The 24633-nt window shown below is 37.1% G+C and overlaps 1 protein-coding gene across 1 annotated transcript in view; it reads left to right on the forward strand.

Annotated features, from left to right (window-relative positions):
* FOXR2 (forkhead box R2) overlaps positions 1 to 24633 on the forward strand; it is a 69087-nt gene that overhangs the window by 14729 nt on the left and 29725 nt on the right. The window contains exon 2 of the mRNA XM_021080155.2: positions 20797 to 20887. The gene's annotated coding sequence lies outside the window, so the exon portion shown is untranslated. The remainder of the gene's footprint in view (positions 1 to 20796; positions 20888 to 24633) is intronic.

Raw genomic sequence — 24633 nt, forward strand, 5'->3', positions numbered from 1 at the left:
CATTATAGCTGATTTGCAGTGTTCTGTCAATTTCCTACTGCACAGCATAGTGACAAACTTACACATACACGTATACATTCCCTTTTCTCACATTATCACGCTCCATCATAAGTGACTAGACATAGTTCCCAGTGCTACACAACAGGATCTCATTGCTAATCCATCCTAAATGCAATAGTTTGCATCCATTAACCCCAAGCTCCCAATCCATCCCACTCCCTCCCCATCCCCCTCCCCCTTGGCAACCACAAGTCTATTCTCCAAGTCCATGACTTTCTTTTCGTGGAAAGGTTCATTTGTGCCTTATATTAGAGTCCACAGGATGAGAGTCTCTAGTTCCATCCACGTTGCTGCAAATGGCATCATTTTTTTCTTTTCTATGGCTGAGTTGTATTCCGTTGTGTATATATACCACATCTTCCTAATCCAATCATCTGTTGATGGAAATTTAGGTTGTTTCCTTGTCTTGGCTATTGTGAATAGTACTGCAAGGAACATGAGGCTGCATATGTCTTTTTCAAGGAAAGTTTTGTCTGGATGTATGCCCAAGAGTAGTCTGTGTCATATGGTAGTTCTGTGTATAGTTTTCTATCGTACTTCCATACTGTTCTTCATAATAGTTGCACCAGCTTACATTCTCACCAAGAGTGCAGGAGGGTTCCATTTTCTCCACACCCTCTTCAGCATTTGTTATTTGTGGCCAAATATTTTCTCCCATTCTGTAAGTTGTCTTTTTGTTTTCATTTTGGTTTCCTTTGCTGTGCAAAAGCTTGTCAGTTTGATTAGGTCCCATTGGTTTATTTTTGCTTTTATTTCTGTTGCTTTGGGAGACTGTCCTGAGAAAATATTTGTCAGGTTGATGTCAGAGAATGTTTTGCCTATGTTCTCTTCCAAGAGTTTGATGGTGTCTCGTCCTATAGTTAAGTCTTTCAGCCATTTTGAGTTTATTTTGGTGCATGGTGTGAGGATGTATTCCAGTTTCATTGATTTGCACACAGTTGTCCAGGTTTCCCAGCAATACTTGCTGAAAAGTCTGTCTTTTTCCCATTTTATGTTCTTTCCTCCTTTGTCAAAGATTAATTGACCATAGGTGTCTCAGTTTATTTCTGCATTCTCTATTCTGTTCCATTGGTCTGTATGTCTGTTTTGGTACCAGTACCACGCTGTTTTGATGACTGTGGCTTTGTAATAGTGCCTGAAGTCTGGGAGAGTGACGCCTCCTGCTTGGTTTTTATTCCTCAGAATTGCTCTGGCAATTCTGGGTATTTTGTGGTTCCATATAAATTTTTGGATATTTTGTTGTAGTTCTGTGAAAAATGTCATGGGTAATTTGATAGGGATTGCATTGAGTCTGTAGATTGCTTTGAGTAGTATGGCCATTTTTACAATATTAATTTTTCCAATGCAGGAACATGGAATATCTTTCCATTTCTTCACATCTTCTTTAATTTCCTTGATTAATGTTTTATAGTTCTCAGAATATAAGTCCATTACGTCCTTGGTCAGGTGTATTCCCAGGTATTTGATTTTTTTGGGTGCAATTTTAAATGGTATTGCATTTCTGTATTCCTTTTGTAATTTTTCATTGTTAGTATATAGAAATGTGACTGATTTCTGAATATTAATCTTATATCCTACTATTTTGCTGAATTTGTTGATCAGTTCAAGTAGTTTTTGGGTTGCATCCTAGGGTTTTTCTATATATAGTATCATGTCATCTGCATAGGGTGACAGTTTTACCTCTTCTCTTCCTATTTGGATACCTTTTATTTCTTTCGTTTGTCCGATTGCTATGTCTAGGACTTCCAATACTATGTTGAGTAACAGTGATGAGAGGAGGCATCCTTGTCTTGTTCCAGATTTTAGTGGGAAGGCTTTCATTGAGTATTATATTTGCTGTGGGTTTGTTGTAAATGGCTTTTATTACATTAAGGTATGTTCCCTCTATACCCACTCTGGTAAGAGTTTTTATCAGGAATGGATGTTAGACTTTGTCAAATGCTTTTTCTGCATGTATTGAGATGATCATGTTGTTTTTGACCTTTCTTTTCTTAATGTGGTGTATGATGTTGATTGATTTGCATATGTGATTTTTATACGACAGTTTTGCAAGAAGTTGTTATCAAGGGATTTAGGTAAAGGGTTCATGTGTTTTATCTGAATTATGTCTTAGAACTGTATAGCAATACAACTATTTCAAAATAAAAAGAATTAATTAAAATGTATATGGTTTATGAAGTGGGATGATGAGGAAGGACAGGGGTTATTCCAGCATACGAAGACTTACTGAAAATATCCAGTATCTGTTACAGTCACCTTTGTCCTAATTAGTTTTCATGCAGTTCAATTTACACATGGAAATAACATCAAGCTATGATTTGAACCCATGAAGCCTATTATGATTTTTTTAATATTTTGAAAACTTGGCAAAATACAAAGTCGAGCATATAATAAACATTATTAATAGTGAGATATATAGTATATTTGAAAGTGACTTATGGTATGAAAAACAATAATAAAATGTAGAATGACTAATGGGAATATGAAATTCTTTGGGTGAATGAAAAAAAATCAATATTAAATAAATAATAAATATTAGGTAGATTTCATTGAGAATGTGAATAAAACTCAATGAATTAAGAAACTTGTCTTGATGAGGGGCATTCCAAGGAGTGGAAAAAACTGGAGCAAGGAAGAAAAGTTTCTAAACGACTGATAGCATCTTGGCAAAGTGAGGTACACCCTTTGTGTCTCCCCTTCAATATACAGCCAGTAAAACATCCACAAATCAATAATAGTACCTCTTCCCAACACACAAAAATGCCAGAGAATTCCATATATCTGTAGATCTAATGGTGGATGGCCTGGAACACATGGAGGAGGCAGAACCAGAGGAGCAACAGAGGCAGTACCTGCAATTCCAGCCCTCCAGCCATAGCAGCTAAATAAGCAGCCCCAGATAATCCAGGAGCAGCAGGGGAAGTAACACACATCACCCTGGCATTGCAGCCACAGATAATTAGGCAGCAACAGAAACAGGGGTTGAGACTCTGTCCCTTCAGTTTTGGAGGCACATACAACTGAGGCCATCCACCCTGGCCTGCAAGAGTAGAGCCCATAAACCTGAAAACACTAGGCACAGCACATGTACCTGTGACCCTGTCTCCTTTCCCACCTTTCCCCTACCCCTGTGGCAGCAGATGCTGTGGCTCACCAGATCCAAAATGTAGTAGAAGTGTCCAATATGCCAGTGTCCCAGGCAGTGAGGCCAGTGTAGCAACAAGGGACCAATCATCCTGGATGTATAAGCAGCAATAACAAGGATAATGGGCAGAGACAGTGTAGGGGGGAAAGTACCCTATTTCAAATAAAGTCAGGGGCACCTCGAGTAAGTGAAACTAAAACCATATGCTATAGCGCCACCTACTGGAAAATAAAAGAAAGACCTCCAACTTCTAACCCATTGAATCTTTGGAATCAAGTGAAAAAAAAAGTCTTACCCAATGAAAAAAGTCGTTCACTACTTCAAACATGCTGGTAGAGGAGCAAATCATCAAACACCCTGATGAACCACAGTAACACTGAATCATAAAAATAAAATAAAATGACAATTCTCCATACACCAAACATAGTCATGGAATGTTGCAATCTAACTGGTAGAGAATTCAAAATAGCTGTCGTGAAGAAACTCAACGAGCTACAAGAAAAATAAAAAAAAAATCACTTTAATGAGCTAAGGAATAAAATTAATGAGCAGAATAAATATTTTACCAAAAGACCAAAATTTTAAAAAGAACCAAATAGAAATTCTGTAGATGAAAAACCCAAAAAATGAAATGAAGAATGCAATAGAAAGCATTGGTAATAGAGTGGGCCATATGGAAGAGAGAATTGGTGAGCTTGAAGGTGGAAATCTAGAAACTATATAAAAGATTACAGAGAAATGAGATATTAAACAATGAGAAAATTATTTGAGAGCTATCTGACTCTTTTAGGAAGGATAACATTAGGATAATGGGTAACTCAGAAGGAAAAGAGAGGGAAAAGAAATCATAAAGTTTGTTTAAAAAATTAATAGCTGAGAACGTCTCAAAACCTGGGGAAGGAAGTGAATATACAGGTCTATGAATCTAAGAGAACACCTAATTACCCAAATGCAAAAAGACCCTCAAGACACATTACATTAAAATTGTCAAAAGTCAATGACAAAGAATTTGAATGGCAGCCAGGGAAAAAAGGATGGTAACCTGCAAAGGAACCTACATTAGGCTGTCAGCAGATTCCTCAATAGAACCTCTAGAGTCCAAGATGGAGTGGAATGACATTCACAAAATACCAAAAGATAAAATCTGTCAGAAATACAGACTTTTCCAGACAATCAAAATCTGAGGGAGTTAATCAACATGAGACCTGACTTACAAAGAATATTTGCTTCTCTTCCACCAGAAACAAAAAAGCCAAAGTACAAAATTTTGAGTAAGGTGATAAGTGGGATAGTAGAATTAAAAAATTGCAATTCTTTGTCAGAATATGTTTTTAAAAGTGTTTAAACACTTTATCACAGCATGAAGGTTAAAGGGGGGAGGAAGGCAAAATAAACTATAGCTATTTCAATTTGGTAACAAATGCATAACATAAAAGGGACAATTTGAGACAACAAAAATACAAAAGAAGAAGGAAAAGACAAAACCTGTATAGGTAAATGGAGATAAGGTACTATCACCAAAAAAGGACTATTTTTATCTATGAGATACCACAAACATTTCAGTAGCCACAAAACATTAATCTAGAGTGGAGATATGAAACCAAAAAGAGGAAATTGAGAAAAATAGCACAGCACACCACCAAACCAAAATGGCAAAAAGAAAAATGGGGAAAAAGAAACAATGGAGATACAGAACATCAAAAGATAAAATGGCAAGACTAAGTCTTCATTGTAAATGGATTGAATTGATCAATCAAAAGGCACGGAGTCACTAGGGGTGTTCAAAAAATAAAACCCTATGTTGCTTCCAGGACGTCTCAGCTCTAAAGACAAACATAAGCTCAAAGTGGAGAAAATAACAGCCAAAAAAAAAAAGCAAGTGTAGCAATATTAAATCAGACAAAATAGACTTCAAGCCTAAAGAATTAATAAGAGGCAAAGATGATGAACATTATATAATGATAAAAAGAACAATTTTCAAGAAGATGTAAGAGTTAACATCTATGCATCTAACATAGGAGCAACAAAATATATAAAATTTACTGAAAGACATAAAGGGAGAAGGTGACAGTAACACAATAATCGTAGGAGACGTTAATACCCCACTTACCTCAATGGATATATCATCCAGTCAGCAAGAAAACTTTAGCTCTAAATGGAACATTAGACCAGAATGCAGCAGAATACACATTCTTCTCAAATTAATATGGAACTTTATGAAGGAGAGACCACATGCTTGCATTCTAAACAAGTCTCAATAAACTTAAGAAGATTTAAATCAAATTGAGCATCTTCTATGAGCACAACAGCATGAAACCAGTAATTAGTTACAAGGATAAAGTTGGAAACATAAATATGTGGAGACAGAAAAATGTGATGCTGAACAACTATATGGTCAACAAGTGAACCACAGGAGAAATGAAAGAATCATCTGAAGACAAATGCAAATTAAATTATGGCATAGCAAAGTCTATATAATATAGTAAAAATGATACTAAGAAGAAAGTTTATAGCAATGCAGTCCTGCCTCAAGAAGCAAGAAAAATCTTAAATAAAAAATCTAAACTTACACCTAAAGGAACTAGAGAAAATTATAACAAATAAAGCCTAAGTCCATGGAAGGAAGAAAATAATAAGTATTAGAGCAGAAATAAATGAATTAGAGGCTAAAAGTACAAAAGGAAAGGTGACTGAAACTAAGAGCTGGTTCTTTTTAAAAGATAAACAGCAGTTTCTGTTGTGGTTTAAGAACCCAGAGTAGTCTCCATGAGGATTTGGGTTTGATCCCTGGTCTCACTCAATGGGTAAAGGATCTGGTATTGCCACAAGCTGTGGTGTAGGTTGCAGATAGGGCTTGGATCCAGTGTTGCTGTGGCTTTGGCATAGGCCTCAGGTGCAGATCTGATTAGACCCCTAGCCTGGGAACTTCCTTCCATATGCTGCAGGTGTGGCTGTAAAAAGAAAAAATAAATAAATGAAAGATAAACAAAAGAATGAATATTTACCCAAACTCACTAAGGAAAAAAGAGAGAAAACTCTGATAAATAAAATCAGAAATGCAATGAATAGCTGAATGTTAATCTTGTATGCTGCTACTTTGCTGAATTCATTGATCAGTTCAAGTAGTTTATGTATGGAGTCCTTAGGGTTTTCTATATATAGTATCATGTCATCTGCATAGAGTGACAACTTTACCCCTTCTCTTCCAATATGGATACCTTTTATTTCTTTTGTTTGTCTGTTTGCTGTGGCTAGGACTTCCAATACTATGTTGAATAAAAGTGGTGTTGTGGGCATCCTTGTATTGTTCCAGAAATAGCAAGAAGGCTTTCAGTTTCTCTGGATTATTATATTGGCTATAGGTTTGTCATAAATGGCTTTGATTATGTTAAGGTATGTTTCTCTATACTCACGTTGGTAAGAGTTTTATCATGAATGGATGTTGGATTTTGTCAAATGCTTTTTCTGCACCTACTGAGACGAACACGTGGTTATCGACTTTTATTTTGCTAATGCGGTGCATTATGTTGACTGATTTGTGTATGTTGAAACATCTTTGCGAACTTGGGATAAATCCCACTTGGTTGTGTTGTATGATTTTTTTTTTTTTGTCTTTTGTCTTTTTGAGGACCACACCATGGCATATGGAGATTCCCAGTCTAGGGGTCTAATTGGAGCTGTAGCTGCCAGCCTATGCCACAGCCACAGCAACACCACATCTGAGCTGTGTCTGTGACCTACACCACAGCTCACAGCAATGCCAGATCCTTAACCCACTGAGTGAGGCCAAGGATCAAACATGCAACCTCATGGTTCCTAGTCAGATTCATTTCTGCTGCACCACGATGGGAACTCCCTGATCTTTTTTTATGTTGTTGGATTGGGTTGACTAAAATTTTGTTGAGAATTTTTGCATCCATATTCATCAAAGATATTTGCCTAAAATTTTCCTTTTTGGTAGTATTTTTGTCTGGTTTTGGTATTAGAATGATGGTGTCTTCATAGAATGTCTCTGGGAGCGTTCCTTCTTTTCAAATTTTGGAAAAGTTTAAGAACAATGGATATAAGTTCCTCTTAGTATGTTTGGTGGAATTCATCTGTGAAGCCATTGGTTGCATTTCTGTATACTAAAAATGAAATATTAGAAAAGGAATATAAAAATACAATAGCTTTTAAAATTGCACCCCCAAAAAATTAAATACCTAGGAATAAACTTGACTAAAGAGGTGAAAGAGTTGTATGCTAAGAATTATAAAACATCAAGCAAAGAAATTAAAGAGGATTCAGAGAAATGGAAAGAAATTCCATGCTTCTGGATTCGAAGAATTAATATCATAAAAATAGCCATATTACTCAAAGCAAATTATAGATTTAATGCAATCCCTAAAACCCATAACATGTTTTTCACAGAACTAGAATAAACAATCCAAAAACTTATATGGAACCATAAAAGGTCCAGAATTGCCAAAGCAATCCTGAGGAACAAAAACCAAGCAGGAGGCAGAACTCTCACAGACTTCAGGCAATATTACAAAGTTACAATAACCAAAACAGTGTACTGGTATAAAAGCAGACATACAGATGAAAGGAACAGAATAGGGAACCCAGACATAAACCCAGACACCTACAGTGAAGTAATCTTTGACAAAGGAGTCAAAAATATAAAATGGGAACAAGACAGTCTCTTCAGCAAGTGGTGCTGGGAAAACTGGACAGCTGCATGTAAATCAATGAAACTGGAACACACTCTCATACCATGCACAACAATAAACTCAAAATGGCTTAAAGACGTAAACCTAAGACAAGACACCATCAAACTCCTAGAAGGGAACATAGGTAAAGCATTCTCTGACATTAACAGTACAAATGTTTTCTTAGGTCAGTCTCAAAACATAAAAATAAAAACAAATCAATGGAACCTAATCAAACTTACAAGCTTTTGCACAGTAATGGAAACCACAAGAAAACAAAATGACAACTTATGAAATGGGAGAAAATAGTTTCAAGTGATGCAACCAACAAGGGCTTAACCACTAAAATATGCAAACGCTTATACAACTCTACAGCAAAAAACCCAATTGAAAAATCGGCAGAAGACCTGAATAGACATTTCTCCAAAGAAGACATTCTGATGGCCAATAGGCACTAATTATTAGAGAAATGAAAATCAGAGTTACTCTGGGGTACCACCTCACACCAGTCAGAGTGGCCATCATTAACAAGTCAACAAATAACAAATGCTGGGCAGGGTGTAGAGAAAAGGGATCCCTCTTTCTCAGTTAGTGGGAATGTAAATTGGTACAACCACCATGGAAAACACTATGGAAGTACCTCAGAAAACTAAATATAGAACTACCATATGACCCAGCAATCACTCTTTGGGGCTTGGGCATATATCCAGGCAAACTTTCCTTGAAAAAGACACATGCACCCGCATGTTCATTGCAGCACTATTTGCAATAGCCAAGACATGGAAACAACCTAAATGTCCATCGACTGATGAATGGATTAAGAAGATATGATATATATACACAATGAAATACCACCCAGCCATAAAAAGGAACAAAATAATGCCATTTGCAGCAACTTGGATGGAACTAGAGGTTCTCATACTGAGTGAAGTAAGTCAGAAAGAGAAAGATGAATGCCATATGATATCACTTATATGTGGAATCTAAAATATGGCACAAATGAAAAGAAACAAACACATGGACTTAAAGAACAGACCAGTGGTTGCCAAGGGGGAGGAGGAGGAAGTGGCATGGACTGGGAATTTGGGGTTAGTAGATACAAACTATTGCACTTGTAGTGGATAGGCAATGAGATCCAGCTGTATAGCACAGGGAACTATATCTAGTCACTTTTGATGAAGCATGTTGGAAGATAATGTTAGAAAATAAATGTATACATGTGTGTGTGACTGAGTTACTTTGCTGGACAGCAGAAATTGACAGAACGTTGTAAATCAACTATAATAGAAAGTATAAAAATCTTAAAAATAAAAATAAAATCAGAAATGAAAGAGGACACATAACAATGGATACCACAGAAATACATAGAAATATAAGGGAATATTATGAAGTTATATACACCAACAAATTGGACAACCTAGAAGAACTGGACAGATTCTTAGAATCATGCAACCTTCCATGATTTGATCCTGAAGAAATAGAAAATCTGAATAGACAAAGCACTAGCAAAGAGATTGAAACTGCAATTAAAAACTCCCCCAATCTAGGATCGAATGAATTCAAATGTGAATTTTGCCTTATATTCAAATAGTATACCCATCCTCAAACTCTTACAAGACACCAAAGAGACTAGAACCCTTCCAAACTCATTTTTCAAAGCCAATATTACCTTGGTATTCAAACCAAAGACAACACAGAAAAAGAAAATTATAAGCCAACATCTCTGATATACATAAGGTGCAAAAATTATAAATAAAGTATTAGCCAACCAAATACAAAAATACATTAAAAGGATTATACACCATGATCAAGTGGGGTTTATCCCAGAGATGCAAGGATGACTCGGCATCTGCAAATCAGTCAGTGTGATACACCATATTAACAAAATGAAGGATAAAAAGCATATGAACTTCTCAATAGATGCAGAAAAGGCATTTGACAGAATTCAAAACCCACTTGTGATAAAACTCTCAATAAAATGGATATAGAGGAGTTCCCAACATGGCGCAGCAGAAACAAATCCATCTAGAAACCATGAGGTTGAGGTCCCTGGCCTTGCTCAGTGGGTTAGGGATCTGGCATTGCTGTGAGCAGTGGTGTAGGTCACAGATGCAGCTTGGATCTGGCATTGCTTTGGCTGTGGTGTAGGCTGGCAGCTACCATCTCCGATTAGACCCTTATCCTGGGAACCTCCATATGCTGTGGGTGCAGCCCCAAAAAGACAAAAAGACCAAAAAAATGGATGTAGAAAGAATGTACCTCAACATAATGAATACAATGTATGTTAAACCCACAGCTAACACCATTCTCAATGGTGAAAATCTGAAAGCATTTTCTTCTAAAATCAGGAACAATAGAAGGATACTCACTCTTTCCACTCTTATTCCACATAGTATTGGAAGTCCTAGACAGAGCAAGTTTTCAACAGTAATAAATAAAAAGCATCCAAATTGGAAATAAGTAAAACTGACTATTTGCAGATGACATGATTATATAGATAAAGCCTCAACCCCCCCCCCAAAAAAAACCATTTATAAGTAATAAATACAGTAAAATTTCAGGGTGCAAAATGAACATACAAAATTCTGTTGACTTTCTGTAACCTATCAATGAGTTGACAGAAAAAGAAATTAGGAAATCAGTCTTTTAATCAACCAAGATTAAGATCAGCCAAGATAGCAGAATAGAAATGCCATGAGCTTACCTACGCTTAAGGAGAACACCAAAATCACAGCTATTTATAGAATACCTATCAAATAAGACCAGAACCTACCATAAAAGACGTCTGACAAAGATACAAAGAAGGAACCACAATGACATGGGTAGAAGGGGCAAAGTCATGGTATATTCAAGACCCAAACTCCCAGGTGGGCAACCTAGAAATGGGAGAATAATCATAATTGCAGAGGTTCTTCCCAAGGAGCATAGGGTTTGAAATTCACATCATGCTCCCCAGCTCAAGAAGCATCAGGTTCAGGGAAGATAAGCCCCTAGAACTTTTGATTTAGAAGGCTTGTAGGACTTAACTTTTGGGATATCCACAGGGCTGTAGAAAATAAAGACTCCACTATTTAAGGGTATACACAAGATCTCACAGATTCTGGGACTCAAGGCAGAAGTAGTAATTTAAAAGGGCCCTGGACCAGATCCACCTGCTGATTCTAGAAGTCTCATGGATAAGCAGGAGGCAAATGGAACAAATAGACACTGGCAGCAAACATTTTTGGAAGCTCATTCTATCATGTGGATACTTGTGCTGGTAAGCACAATTTTGGAATCTTCCTTCTAGTTTATTAGCCTCAGGAACCAGTTCCAACTCCATCCAATAGCTAGTAGGCACCAGTACTGAGGTATTCCAGGCCAAGCTACTAGCTGGGCATGGACATAGCCCCACTCACCAGCAACCAGGCTGCCTTAAGACTCCCTGAGCCCCAAGCACCCCCTGGACACAGCCTTTCCATCAGAGGGCCCAGGATCAGGCTTCACCTACCAGTACACAAACACTAGATCCAGGACCCCAAGGGCCCTGGAGCCAGAGAATCCAGGACCCAGATTCACCCACTAATGGTCAGGAACCTGCCCCAGAATACCTAGACTTGTACATCAGCAAGCCTTTTCTAGCTTCAGGACCAGGCTCACTCACCAGTGGGTGGACATCAGTCCCAGGAGAACTGCAGACTTATAGCTTGTGGAATAAGCCCACCCACCAGCAGACCTGCAACAACCCTGGGACTGGCTGGCCCCTGGCCCTACTCACCAGCCAGCCAACACAAGCTTCAGGACACATCAGTCCCCCTGAACCTAGCAGTGTCAAGAACTAGCCCCACCTTCCAGCAGTTTGACACCAACTATGGAAACCCTGGGTCCCACAGTCACACCAAAGGAAGTGACTCTCCCCACCAGTTGGCCAGAACTTCACTCATCACTGGGTGGACACCAGCCCCAGGCTCTCCTGGATACTGTATCACCCACCAATTGGCCAGTACTAGCCTTGGTGTACCCTGGAATTCTTCAGCTGGCCACTTTATGACCCAAACACACCGAGGAGCAGTCAGCAGTCTCTCCACAAGACATGGCCTGGAAACCAATTGGACTTTGGGTCAGAGAAGCATACCAGACCATATCACCTGCAGTAGTTAGCCTGCTGCAACAGAAGGACCCACACAGCCCATATAGGGACCACCCCTAGAGCACATAGCTCTAGTGATCAGAAGGGAGCGCACTGCTGGGATGCATAGGATGTGTCCTACAAAAGGCTACTTTTCTAAAATTAGGAAACATAATCAGATACATAGAAATAAAAACATCACATTAGGCAAAATGAGGAAACAGAGGAATATATTCCAAATGAAAAAACAAGGTAAAATCCCAGAAGAAGAACTAGGAGAGCAAAATTGTTTTGCACAGAGATGAGTGATATGGTCTCACTTTCTAAGCATATAACTCTAGCTATTAAGTCACAATAATTCTTTCAGGGTGTGTTATCGTTACTATTTCCCATGTGGTGATAACTGTGGTTTAGAAGTTAAGTGACTTACTCAATGGCTCAGAGTAACTGACAAATTCAGGACTTTTGAAGTTAATGGATGCCTTGTCGGTTTACCATTTCACAGATCTTTTTGAGACATTGTCCAATGCAACAGTTCTTCTCTTCAGATAAAGTGTATATATTGCATTAATATTATAAGGTTGCCATAACAAATACCACAGACTGCGTGGCTTAAACAACAGAAATTTATTTTCTCACCATTCCAGAGGCTAGAAGCCTAAGATCAAAGTGCTGTCAGAGTTGTTTTCTCCTGAGGTGTTTTTCCTTGGCTTGTAGATGGCTGCCTTCTCACTATGTCCTCACATGGCCATTTTCTCTGTGCATGCATACTCCTGTTCTCTCTTTAACTTCTTGTAAGGCTTAACGCTGAGGACCTCATATAATCTTAATCATATCCTTAAGGGCCCTATCCAAATATAGTCACATTGGCAGTTAGAGCTTCAACATATGAATTTGGGGGGAACACAATTCAGTTAATATGTATATATTGTATAAAATATTTCCCATGTGACTTAAGTCCAAAGTCCGCCTTGATATTTCAGGCCCCAGCAATGATGTAGATTTTAACTAAAGTTCTTAGTGATCAAAAGCACTTTTATTCACCTACCTCTGAATGGAAAGAGCTATGTATATATAATATAATATATATATAATATTTTATATATATATAAAATGCTGGTTTCCCTCTTTTTTTTTGAAAATCAAATCACTTTAATTACCTGCGAGACAAAAATACAACACTCTTCAAAGGAACATAAGGGAATCTAGTCTCCACAACATAACAATCACAAAATCCAGAATACCCAAGAAAATTAGTTGACATACAACAAAGCAGGAAAATGTGATACATTTTCAAGAAAAAGATAATCAATAGAGGCTATAATCATTTTTCTTGATTTGTAATGCATTACCACAAATTTAACAGTTTAAACTACATCCATTTATTATCTCACAGTTCCTATAGGTCCAGAGTCCAGGAACAGCCTACCCGAATGCTGTGCTCAGAGTTACAAAGTTACAGTCAAGGTGACTGCTGGGCTGAGCTCTTATCTGGAGGCTCTGTTGGGGAAGGATCTGATTAAAGGACATTCAGATCATTGGCAGAATTCATTTCCTTATATGGCTGGGGAGCCCATCTTTTCGCTAGTTTTCAACAGAGGGCCACCTTCAGATACTGGAGGCTTCCAACACTTCTTAGAGACAATCTGCAGTTCCTTGACATGCAGGCTTATTCAATATTCAATGCTGGTTTCTCTTGCTCAGTAGTTTTCAGTGTTCTCAGACCCAGTGCTCTATCTATATAACAAAGTTTTATAATGCCCACCATAGTATTATTTTTATTTTATTGTTCAACAAATATTTACTACTCCTCCTTGAGACAGTGTTATATTTACTTTTCTTATTTTTTGGCAGGCTTGGTCATGTAATTTGCCTTAGCCATCAATATGCAAGTAGAAGGGACAAGCTTCTCTTAAGGACAGAAGCTTTGAGAGCCACGATGCAGTTTTTCATGTTCTCTTTTTTCCTCTGCCACCAACTTGGCAAACTCTCAGATGAAGTTTTCTTTTTTTTTTATTTTCCCACTGTACAGCAAGGGGGTCAGGTTATCCTTACATGTATACATTACAATTACATTTTTTCCCCCACCCTTCCTTCTGTTGCAACATGAGTATCTAAACAAAGTTCTCAATGCTATTCAGCAGGATCTCCTTGTAAATCTATTCTAAGTTGTGTCTGATAAGCCCAAGCTCCCGATCCCTCCCACTCCCTCCCCCTCCCATCAGGCAGCCACAAGTCTCTTCTCCAAGTCCATGATTTTCTTTTCTGAGGAGATGTTCATTTGTGCTGGATATTAGATTCCACTTATAAGTGATATCATATGGTATTTGTCTTTCTGGCTCATTTCACTCAGAATGAGATTCTCTAGTTCCATCCATGTTGCTGCAAATGGCATCATGTCATTCTTTTTTATGGCTGAGTCGTATTCCATTGTGTATATATACCACATCTTCCGAATCCAATCAATGGAAAAATGAGCAAAAGACCTGAATAGACATTTCTCCAAAGAAGATATACAGATGGCCAACAAACACATGAAAAAATGCTCAACATCGCTGATTATAAGAGAAATGCCAATCAAAACTACCATGAGATATCACCTCACACCAGTCAGAATGGCCATCATTCATAAATCCACAAATAACAAGTGCTGGAGGGGATGTGGAGAAAAGGGAACCCTCCTGCACTCTTGGTGGGAGTATAAACTGGTACAGCCACTATGGAGAACAGTTTGGAGATACCTTAGAAATCTATACATAGAACTTCCATACAACCCCGCAATCCCACTCTTGGGCATCTATCCGGACAAAACTCTACTTAAAAGAGACACGTGCACTCGCATGTTCATTGCAGCACTATTCACAATAGCCAGGACATGGAGACAACCCAAATGTCCATCGACTGAAGTTTTCTTTTTTAAGTGTAGTTCCAGAGTTAAGGTAAAAAATACACAGAGCTATAGATGACAAACACTGGCCATACAGCATGAGCAGGAAATAAACTTTGTAGTTGAAACCCACTGAGATTTTGGAGTCATTTGATACCAGAGAACAACCTAATTTATATGGATATATCCTGTCGTAATTCTGAGGTGGAATTCACAGATAATATAGTTTACCTGCCTACATAAATTTCCAGTTAATATCTCCCTTAACTTTATTATGAATGTTTAAAAAATGAAACATTATTCATAATCAAATCAAATAATATTTATTTCAGTTTTTATGTTTATTGATTCAGACCTAGAAGTCATTATGATGAAACAGATGACAATATGTATTTATGATAAATAAGTTCTGTTTAAGAGATGCTCAAAAGCTTACCAAAAACACAGGGAAATGAAAGAGTAGAGATAAGATATACTGATTACTATAAACAACTTATTCCACAGCATAGTTCTGTGAATCCATCTGTGTGGGAGGGGCATTTTGTTTATGTGTGAAAGGTTGGTAAATTTCACCTTTGCTGTCAAGGGACTTTGTGGCTATATCACTAATTCACCTAGAAAATACCTAGCAAGCACAGGAGAACACCAGGATACTATATCTCACAGAAGGAAACAGAGATAGCTGGACTATAACTTAACATACACCTTATTCCTACCCTTGTAGTTATCAAGTGAGCTGGACTATAGTCTTTCTGTTGAACCTTCACACTAGCTTTTCTTTACAAATCCTTTTCAGCTATTGCTTATAGGCTGTACTTGGCTTTCAGAGGCACTGTGCTCTTTATCAACAAGCCAAGGATTCCGACTCTACCAAGAGGCAAGGCATATGCAATCCTCCTCATTGCCCACTATTTCTTGACTTTCTGGAATAGTTCAAAGAAATCAGATCCCTGTGGAGAGGTGATATGCACATCCATATCCAGATTTCAGTAGGATAGTAAAAGAAAATCACCTCTTTGGTTTTTGTCAGGTACCACATGTGTATTTCAGGTCCCATGGTTGCATTTTTTTTTTTTTTTTTTTTTTTTGCTTTTGAGGGCCATACCCATGGTGTATGGAGGTTCCCAGGCTAGGGATTGAATCAGAGCTGTAGCTGCCACATCCATGCCAGATCTGAGCCACATCTGTGACCTACTCCACAGCTCACAGCAATGCCGGATCCTTAACCCACTGAGCAAAGCCAGGGATCGAATATGCATCCTCATGGATGCTAGTCAGATTCGTTTTCTGCTGAGCATGAGGGGAACTCTCATGTTTGTATTTGAAGTGCCTGCCTTATAGATCTAGTCCCCAGAATGGAGGGTATTTAACTGAATTCTAACTATAACAATGCTATTCAATGCACTTAAACCCTGCTAAAGTTAGCTTATCCTGACTCAAACTCACCACAAATATGACTAAACAAGCATCTTCAAAAGAGAAATATTAACTGTCCTATAACAGGGTAATCCCAGAGTTGGTAACATTGTCTACTCCTCCGTCCTATGCCCAAAGTAGTCTATTTATGTCAGGGCTAGACTAGCACATTTCAAACCTTCCAAGTTTGAAAAGCCTAGCACCTACTGACTGAGATTTTGATCAATGCATGCTGGAGGAAAGTAAGGAGATAAAAATTCAGCTCACACTAGATGACATGTTTGCTATTATTTTGGTTGTTCCATTTTAAAATGCTTTACTCGGCTACTGCTGGAGCTCCTATTAAATACTGTGTTGGACATCATGAAATACATGGAGGCTGCGTAAAGGTTACGCTGCCCTTAGTGTTTCCCTAGCCTAGAAACTGCCTGTTCAGTCTTAGTTGGAAGTAACTAAGTCATGGAAAAAAAAATCAATTTGATCCATAAACTTGACTGTGCTCACCTGAGACCTTACTCACTGTTTTGGCTCCCAAAATAGTATAGGGAAGTAAGACTACATAAAATGCTGCCTATCTGAAATAGCCAAGGGAGAGTAGCACAGGGTTCCTAAATTGTTCCAATGGCAATGATTTTTATGTAGTTTATGCAACCAAATCAACATTTTATGGAGGGAAACCCTTAGCTGAAGACCTAAATTATACATGAAAAGAAACTGGTCCTGGCACACATGTGACCCTGTACCTGATGCCTGGTAAGGCCAAAAATGAGAAAACTGTCAGGAAAAAAACTTGTTTCCTGCTGAATTGAACTTGGGACATAATACCCTGCCTCTAAATGGAGACTGCAGGGAAAAATGATATAAGTAGTAGCATCTTTCCTTCCTTGGTCTCTTTAAGATATCCTTGTAAGACAATGACATTTTCAGTCATTTTGAGACCAGTAAAGGTAAGCTCTAGACACACAAATTAACTCAGCAACTATCTCATGCCATTCTCACTTTCATTTGACCTTCTCTCACTCAAACTGATTTTGAACTTTGGATCTATCTGCATCACTGATGTTGAGATTGATTTAGCTCTTTGGAGTTGTTTTCCTAGAGTTTGCATGTCTGATCCCTACTGGACGGCAACTCAGCTAATATCTCTGTCCCTTAGAACTTATATTACCTTGAATAAGAACTCCTGTTCTAGTTATTGTCTTCAATCAAACCAATAAAACTCTTCCTTCAAACATATATCTTAAATGATTTAAAATATGTATGTTCACATGACATGGTATTGCATACTTTTGCCCCTTTGTAATCAAAATATCTTTAAACTATATATTGAATGTATTCTTTCTATTACATATTATATATTATTCAATTATACATATATACTACTATACATGTTTTTATATATAAATTCTTGCATATTGTGCTTGATCACAATTTAATGGATGGCCAACATTATTTTGGTTATCCATGATTCATATTACTAGCTGATTTCTGAAACTAATAGCTACATAAAATGTGACTCCTTGGCACTACAAGGGTAAAATGGCATCTCTATGGTTATAATTGGAGGGTCACGCTTGTAAATTCAAGTTAAGTTTAATGAGCCTTAGAAACTGTCACAGACAATGGTACAGACCTCTTCTAAAATAGCTGATTGCACTAAACAGAGAGATATAGGAAGGTAAATTGTCAAGAACAGTAATGATATAAAAGTTATCAAAAAAGCTATGTTCATACATTCATCCTACTTCTGTTTTGGTAGAATGCACTCAAGCCCTGGCAAGACATATGCTACTATCACAAACATTGTAAAGTGTCTAGGCCTTAAGCTCTGGGAGGAACATTTTGCCTAGGACTCTACTTACTGGAACAGTCATAGGGGAAATGGGGACAGAAGCTATGGAACAAAGATCACCCTGAAAGCCCAGGTGTGAATTGAGGATAGTGAAGAATGTCTAACTGCTGGATTCTATAGCAAAACTCCAGTTTTCATCCCCATACCATATCTCTATGTTCCATAGTCCCCGGTTCCCACAATTCTAACACCTTTCCTTGAAAGTTATAGTCTTCGGTGTAAAAGAGCTTCCATCATTTTTTTTCTGTCCCTTCCTGAAAACACTTAAATTTTACCTTCCATTGCTTTGCTAGGTAAACTACTATTTCTTTGTCCTCATTATTCCTACATATATTGTGGGTCAACATTATATGTGTATTCTTTTTCCTTGGTATTGTAATTTACATTTCTGAGCCTAATTTTCCTGTTAGGTTTAAAATTCCCAACAGAAAGAGAAAGAATCATCTTGGTCATGTTATATGACAAATCCACAAAATTTCCCTTTGAGGAGAAGTGATTGAATTTGTATAAGGAAAGCTTCTAGAAAGTTTGCAAAATAGATGTGAGAGTTCTGCTCTTAGCATTTGCTGTCCTTATGTGCTCTAGACCTAAGATATTAGGTAAGGCACAGAGGTGGATTTACTCTGGAGTTAAGAAATAAGATTTAGAGCCTGTTAGTTGCACTGTCCTCTTATAACACTTTGGAAGACACCTTAGAAACATGTTCATGTGATCTTATGTTTTTGCAAAATTTGAAAGGTAAGACCATTTTACAGCATTTGATTAAGACTGTAGTCTCTTTCCACTCCAGCTTTCCCTCCATCATATTACCTTATCTGTCAGGGGACACTGAAGTGACTTCAAGCATATTGGAGAGCAAAGAGTTTCAAACTCATTTAATTTAGGTTTAGTAGGATATGTTCATGCTATTTGCAGTTACTTCCATGTGGTTAACTTATTGCTAACTGCCTTGATATCCAAGAAATGGCTTTTAGGAACATTCCTATTTCCAGTTATGCCACCTCATCTGCTATCCTGATATAAAATTGTCTGGCTTGAAAAATACACGGATAAAGGAGGAGAAACAAGATTGAAAGGAATGAAGTTAAATGATAGTCTATAAAAAAGTTTTCAAATCATCAGATGTGTAAAATTATAAGTGGAAAATTTGGTTCTCATCTATGCTTATATAAAATAAGGACTCATCTGAAAGTACTATACTAACAATGTAGCAATTTAATTATGCATCCATATTTTCTTTTCCTTTTAATAAGAATTGGGTTAAAAGAATTCATCAGAATCCCTGGGATCATATGGCATAGACAAATAGCAGACAGCAAGTATATATGTGTGAATTTACACTATTTACATATCTCAACTACTGATAACTAAAACATAAAATTTATTAAACAAATGATCCCTTGTCTTATGGAGAAGCAATAAAAAAAGCAGGCAGTCAACAATAACAGGATAAAAGATTATGTAGAAGAGTCAGATAATAAAAATACAGAATTTTTTCCTTGATTTTGTGACATTTACTTTGTCAGTTTTAAAAAATGTAAACTGTTATAATATCATGGCCCTATCTCTAGGTGATGTCCTTCCCTTTTTTATGTATACAATAACAGCCTTTCATATTTGAAGTTCTGACATTATCCACAGATCTATAATTGTCTCCCTTAAGGCATGTCTAGTATATATCTACTCTTTACTGCCACTGAATCCTAAGAAGGCGAGCAAATGGATGGAACATCTCACACTATGAGGGTTATTGTAGGCAACCTCTAAGAAGGTCCCCAATGACAATGCTTCTTAATAGTCATGCCTTGTGCAATATCCTTCCCTAGCAACTTTATTTTAATGAAAAAAATACGGCAGAGGTAATGGGCTGTCACTCCCAAGACTATATTATAAAAAATTTTAGCTCTGTCTTGCTCATACTTTCTTGCTATAATTTTATTATTCTGATGGAAACCATCTACCATGAGTTTCACTATGGAGAGACCCTACTTTTCTGGGAGTGGGGGCAGTCTCTAACCAACAATCAGCAAGGAACTATAAGCAACAGCTTTCAACACATTGGATCTTTCCAAAAACCACCTCAGTAAGCTTAGAAGCAGATCATCTCTAGTCAAGATTAGTGATAAGACTAAGCCCTATCCAGAACCTTAACTGTGTTCTTGTATGAAACCTTGAGAGAGATGCACCCACTAATCCATGTCTGGATTCCTGATCCATGGAAACTGTGAGATAATAAATGCTTATGGCTTTAAGCTGCTAAGTTTTGGAGTAATTTATTATACAGCCATAAATAACTAATACAGGATACATTCTTTCCTACAGGAAATTACGTGGACCTATTCCACTGAACTCATCCTTAATCCATCCTGTTCCCTCCCCACTGCCTCCTCCCCATCACCCCAAACATAGAGCAGTACATGGAAAACCTATACATCACAGAAAATGGCCTTTAAGTCATTATTAAATGGCCATAATCAACCAGAAAAGGAAAAAGCCCCAGGACCCCTCAGCATGTCAAATTATCTTTAATCATTCTATAATTGATCCTCTTGAGGTCACTCTTTCCTTTCAAGCCATCCCACTCCAAGTGGATAGCTAGCTGGACTCTTGGCTTTAACTTCATGCTTTATTCCCCAGTCATTCACCAGTATCCAATAACAGGAAACAACTTCTATGGAAGACCGGCAGACTCTTCCAAGAAGATGATGGAGATTCTTGATCAGCTTTGGTAAGTTATTTTACAAACACATGTTTTGCTGCTTAAGCTGAGCATCCCTGCCAATTCCTCATTATATTAGAATATCAATAGTGCTGAATCCGACCTGTCCTTTAAGACGCTTTTATCAGCTCCTCCCACCAAAAAAAAAAAAGGCTTTATTCCATAAGTGAAAAGGGGTAAATGCCTTCCCAGGGTATATAAGATTCATAGACAAAGATGAAATCATATGTTGGCATACACAATGAAATACATCAGTTTTGATTCAAATTGATTTTAATTAAATGCAATGCACATGATATATTGAATATAAAAAGGAACCCGTGTAGTTCTGCTTGAGATGTGTTTTTTTCCTCATGAATGATCTCCACAGGTTTAAGGAATAGCATAGAGAACGGCATAAAATATCACCAAATTGGCTATGTAATTTTTGAATCATTTAGGAAAAAAAACCTATTTAAATAGTATTAAATTTAAATGGCCTAAAATATGGTTAATAATGGCTTCTTTAGGAATTTTGTTAGGGAAGACTACAGATTAAAAAATTAAAAGAAACTATGATATATTTTAAAAGTAACAATTATTATCCTACTAATATAAGTACTTTTGGAATTATGGGATATTAACAAGTACCAACAATAGGCAATAACCAAAGAACAAAGTGAGTGCCTGTTTAGAGAGAGCTAAATGAAATTCATCTACATTAGATGGAAACACAAATTCCTACAATTGCTCAATATTTCTGAGAACAGAATACAAAATTGAAATTATATTAGTTATTTAATGTCAGGATAATCTTTCTGCCTAGATCATTTCCTACTTGTTGGAACTGGGGATGCAATAGGTGGTCAAATCATGAAAATATTGGAGAAAGGGACCAGGAATTTATGTTTCAATAAGCTCTCCATATTTTTTAAAGGACCATAAATTTGAAAATGATTATAAAATATAATATTGTTTTGTATGTAAAATATAAATTCCTGGCCCCTTTCTCTAGTAGCTCTGGGGTGGGTCTATAAATTTCCATTTCTTACTCCCAGGTGATAATGATGTCCTTGAACCAATGACTATACTTTGAGTAGTACTGACACATCCTGGAATTTAGGAATGAGGCCAAGAGTCATAGCATCCCTGTAATTTTTGTCTTTGGAGAAAGCTTCTGGATCGTTTCAACAATTCTCAGGAAAGGGTTCATACAAATATAAGTTTTCCTGATTCGTTGTGTGGGAAACCTTCAAAGTGGAGACAGTCACATGAGCTTGAGTCATTAAAAGTAGAGATTTTTAAAAACACTATCAGTTTTACCTCTTCTCTTCCTATTCGGATGCCTTTAATTTCTTTTGTTTGTCTGATTGCTGTGGCTAGGACTTCCAATACTATGTTGAATAACAGTTGTGAGAGTGGGCATTCTGGTCTTGTTCCAGATTTTAGTAGGAAGGCTTTCAGCGTCTCTCCATTGAGTATTATATTTGTTATGGGTGTGTCATAAATGGCTTTGATTATGATAAGGAATGTTCCCTTTATACCCACTTTGGTAAGGGTTTTTATCATGAAGGGGATGTTGTACTTTGTCAAATGGTTTTCTGCATTGATTGAGATGATCATGCGGGTTGTTTTTACTTTTCTTTTGTTAATATGGTGTATGACGTTGATTGATTTACCTATGTTGAAAGATCCTTGTGAACCTGGGATAAATCCCACCTGGTCGTATGATCTTTTTGATATGTTGCTGGATTCAGTTGGATAAAATTTTGTTGAGAATTTTTGCCTCTAAATTCATCAAGGATATTGGCCAAAAGTTTTCTTTTTTGGTGGTATGTCTGCCTGGTTTTGGAATTAGGGTGATGGTGGCATCATAGAATGTCTTTGGGAGTGTTCCTTTAAGGAGGATGGGTAGAACTTTCTCTTTGTATGTTTGGTAGAATTCACCTATGAAGCCATCTAGTCCTGGACTTTTATGTGTAGGGTGTGTTTTTGTGACATATTCAATTTCATTTCTAGTGATGGGTCTGTTCAGTTGATCTATTTATTCTTGATTCAGTTTTGGAAGGCTGTGAGTCTCTAGAAAGGTGCACATTTCTTCTAGGTTATCGAATTTGTTGGCATATAACTGTTGATAGTATTCTCTTATAGTTTTTGTACTTCACTGTATGCAGACAATAAGATACTATATATAGAAAACCCTAATGACTTAACCCCAAAACTACTTGAACTGATCAAAAATTCAGTAAAGTAGCAGGATATAAGATTAACATTCAGAAATCAGTTGCATTTCTGTATACTAACAATGACATATTAGAAAAGGAATACAAAAATACAATACCTTTTAAAATTGCACCCCCAAAAATCAAATACCTGGGAATACACCTAACCAAGGATGTAAAGGACTTATATGACAAGAACTATAAAACAGTAATCAAGGAAATTAAAGAAGATGCAAAGAAATGGAAAGATATTCCATGCTCCTGGATTGGAAAAATCAATATTGTAAAAATGGCCATACTACCCAAAGCAGTCTACAGATTCAATGCAATCCATCTCAAATTATCCATGACTTTTTCACAGAATGAGAACAAATAATCCAAAAATTTATATGGAATGACAAAAAATAGAGAATTGCCAAAGAAATACTGAGGAATAAAAACCAAGCAGGAGACATAACTCTCCCAGACTTCAGGCAATATTACAAAGCCACAGTAATCAAGACGGGGTGGTACTGCTACCAAAACAGACAGACAGACCAATGGAAGAGAATAGAGAACCCAGAAATAAACCCTGACACCTATGGTCAATTAATCCTTGACAAAGGAGGCAAGAACATAAAATGGGAAAAAGACAGTCTTTTCAGCAAGTATTGAAACTAGAACACATCAATGAAACTAAAACACACCCTCACATCAATGAAACTAGAACACACCCTCACATCATGCACGATCAATAAAACTAGAACACACCCTCACATCATGCATGATCATAAACTCAAAATGGCTGAAAGAGTTAAATATAAGACAAGATACCATCAAACTCCTAGAAGAGAACATAGGCAAAACATTCTCTGACATCAACCTCACAAATGTTTTCTCAGGTCAGTCTCACAAAGCAACAGAAATAAAGGCAAAAATAAACCAATGGGTTAATTCCATAAATGTCCACTGACAGATGATTGGATTAGGAAGATATGGTGTATATATACACAATGGAATATGACTCAGCCATAAAAAAGAACAAAATAATGCCATTTGCAGCAACATGGATATAACTAGAGACTCTCATCCATAGTGAAGTAAGTCAGAAAGAGAAAGAGAAATACCATATGATATCACTTATATCTGGAATCTAATATAGGGCACAAAGGAACCTTTCCACATAAAAGAAAATCATGGACTTGGAGAACAGACTTGTGGTTGCCAAGGGGGAAGGGGAAGGAGTGGGAGGGACTGGGAGCTTGGGGTAAATAGATGAAGAATGCTGCCTTCAGAATGGATTAGCAATGGGATACTGATGTGTAGCACTGGGAACTCTGCCTAGTCACTTATGATGGAACATGTAATGTGAGAAAAAACAGTATATACATGTATGTATAACTGGGTCACTATGCTGTACAGTAGAATATATATATATATATAAATGATTAAAAATAATAATAATAATTTTTAAAAATAAACCAATGGGACGTAATCAAACTGACAAGATTTTGCACAGGAAAGGAAACCAAAAAGAAAACAAAAAGACAATTTACAGAATGGGAGGAAATACTT

This window comes from Sus scrofa, chromosome X (genome assembly GCF_054392235.1).
Source record: "Sus scrofa isolate SSC_HxYL_T2T_F1_AM1 chromosome X, Sscrofa_HxYL_maternal_Yorkshire_Landrace_v2.0, whole genome shotgun sequence".
In the NCBI taxonomy this organism is placed as follows: domain Eukaryota; kingdom Metazoa; phylum Chordata; class Mammalia; order Artiodactyla; family Suidae; genus Sus; species Sus scrofa.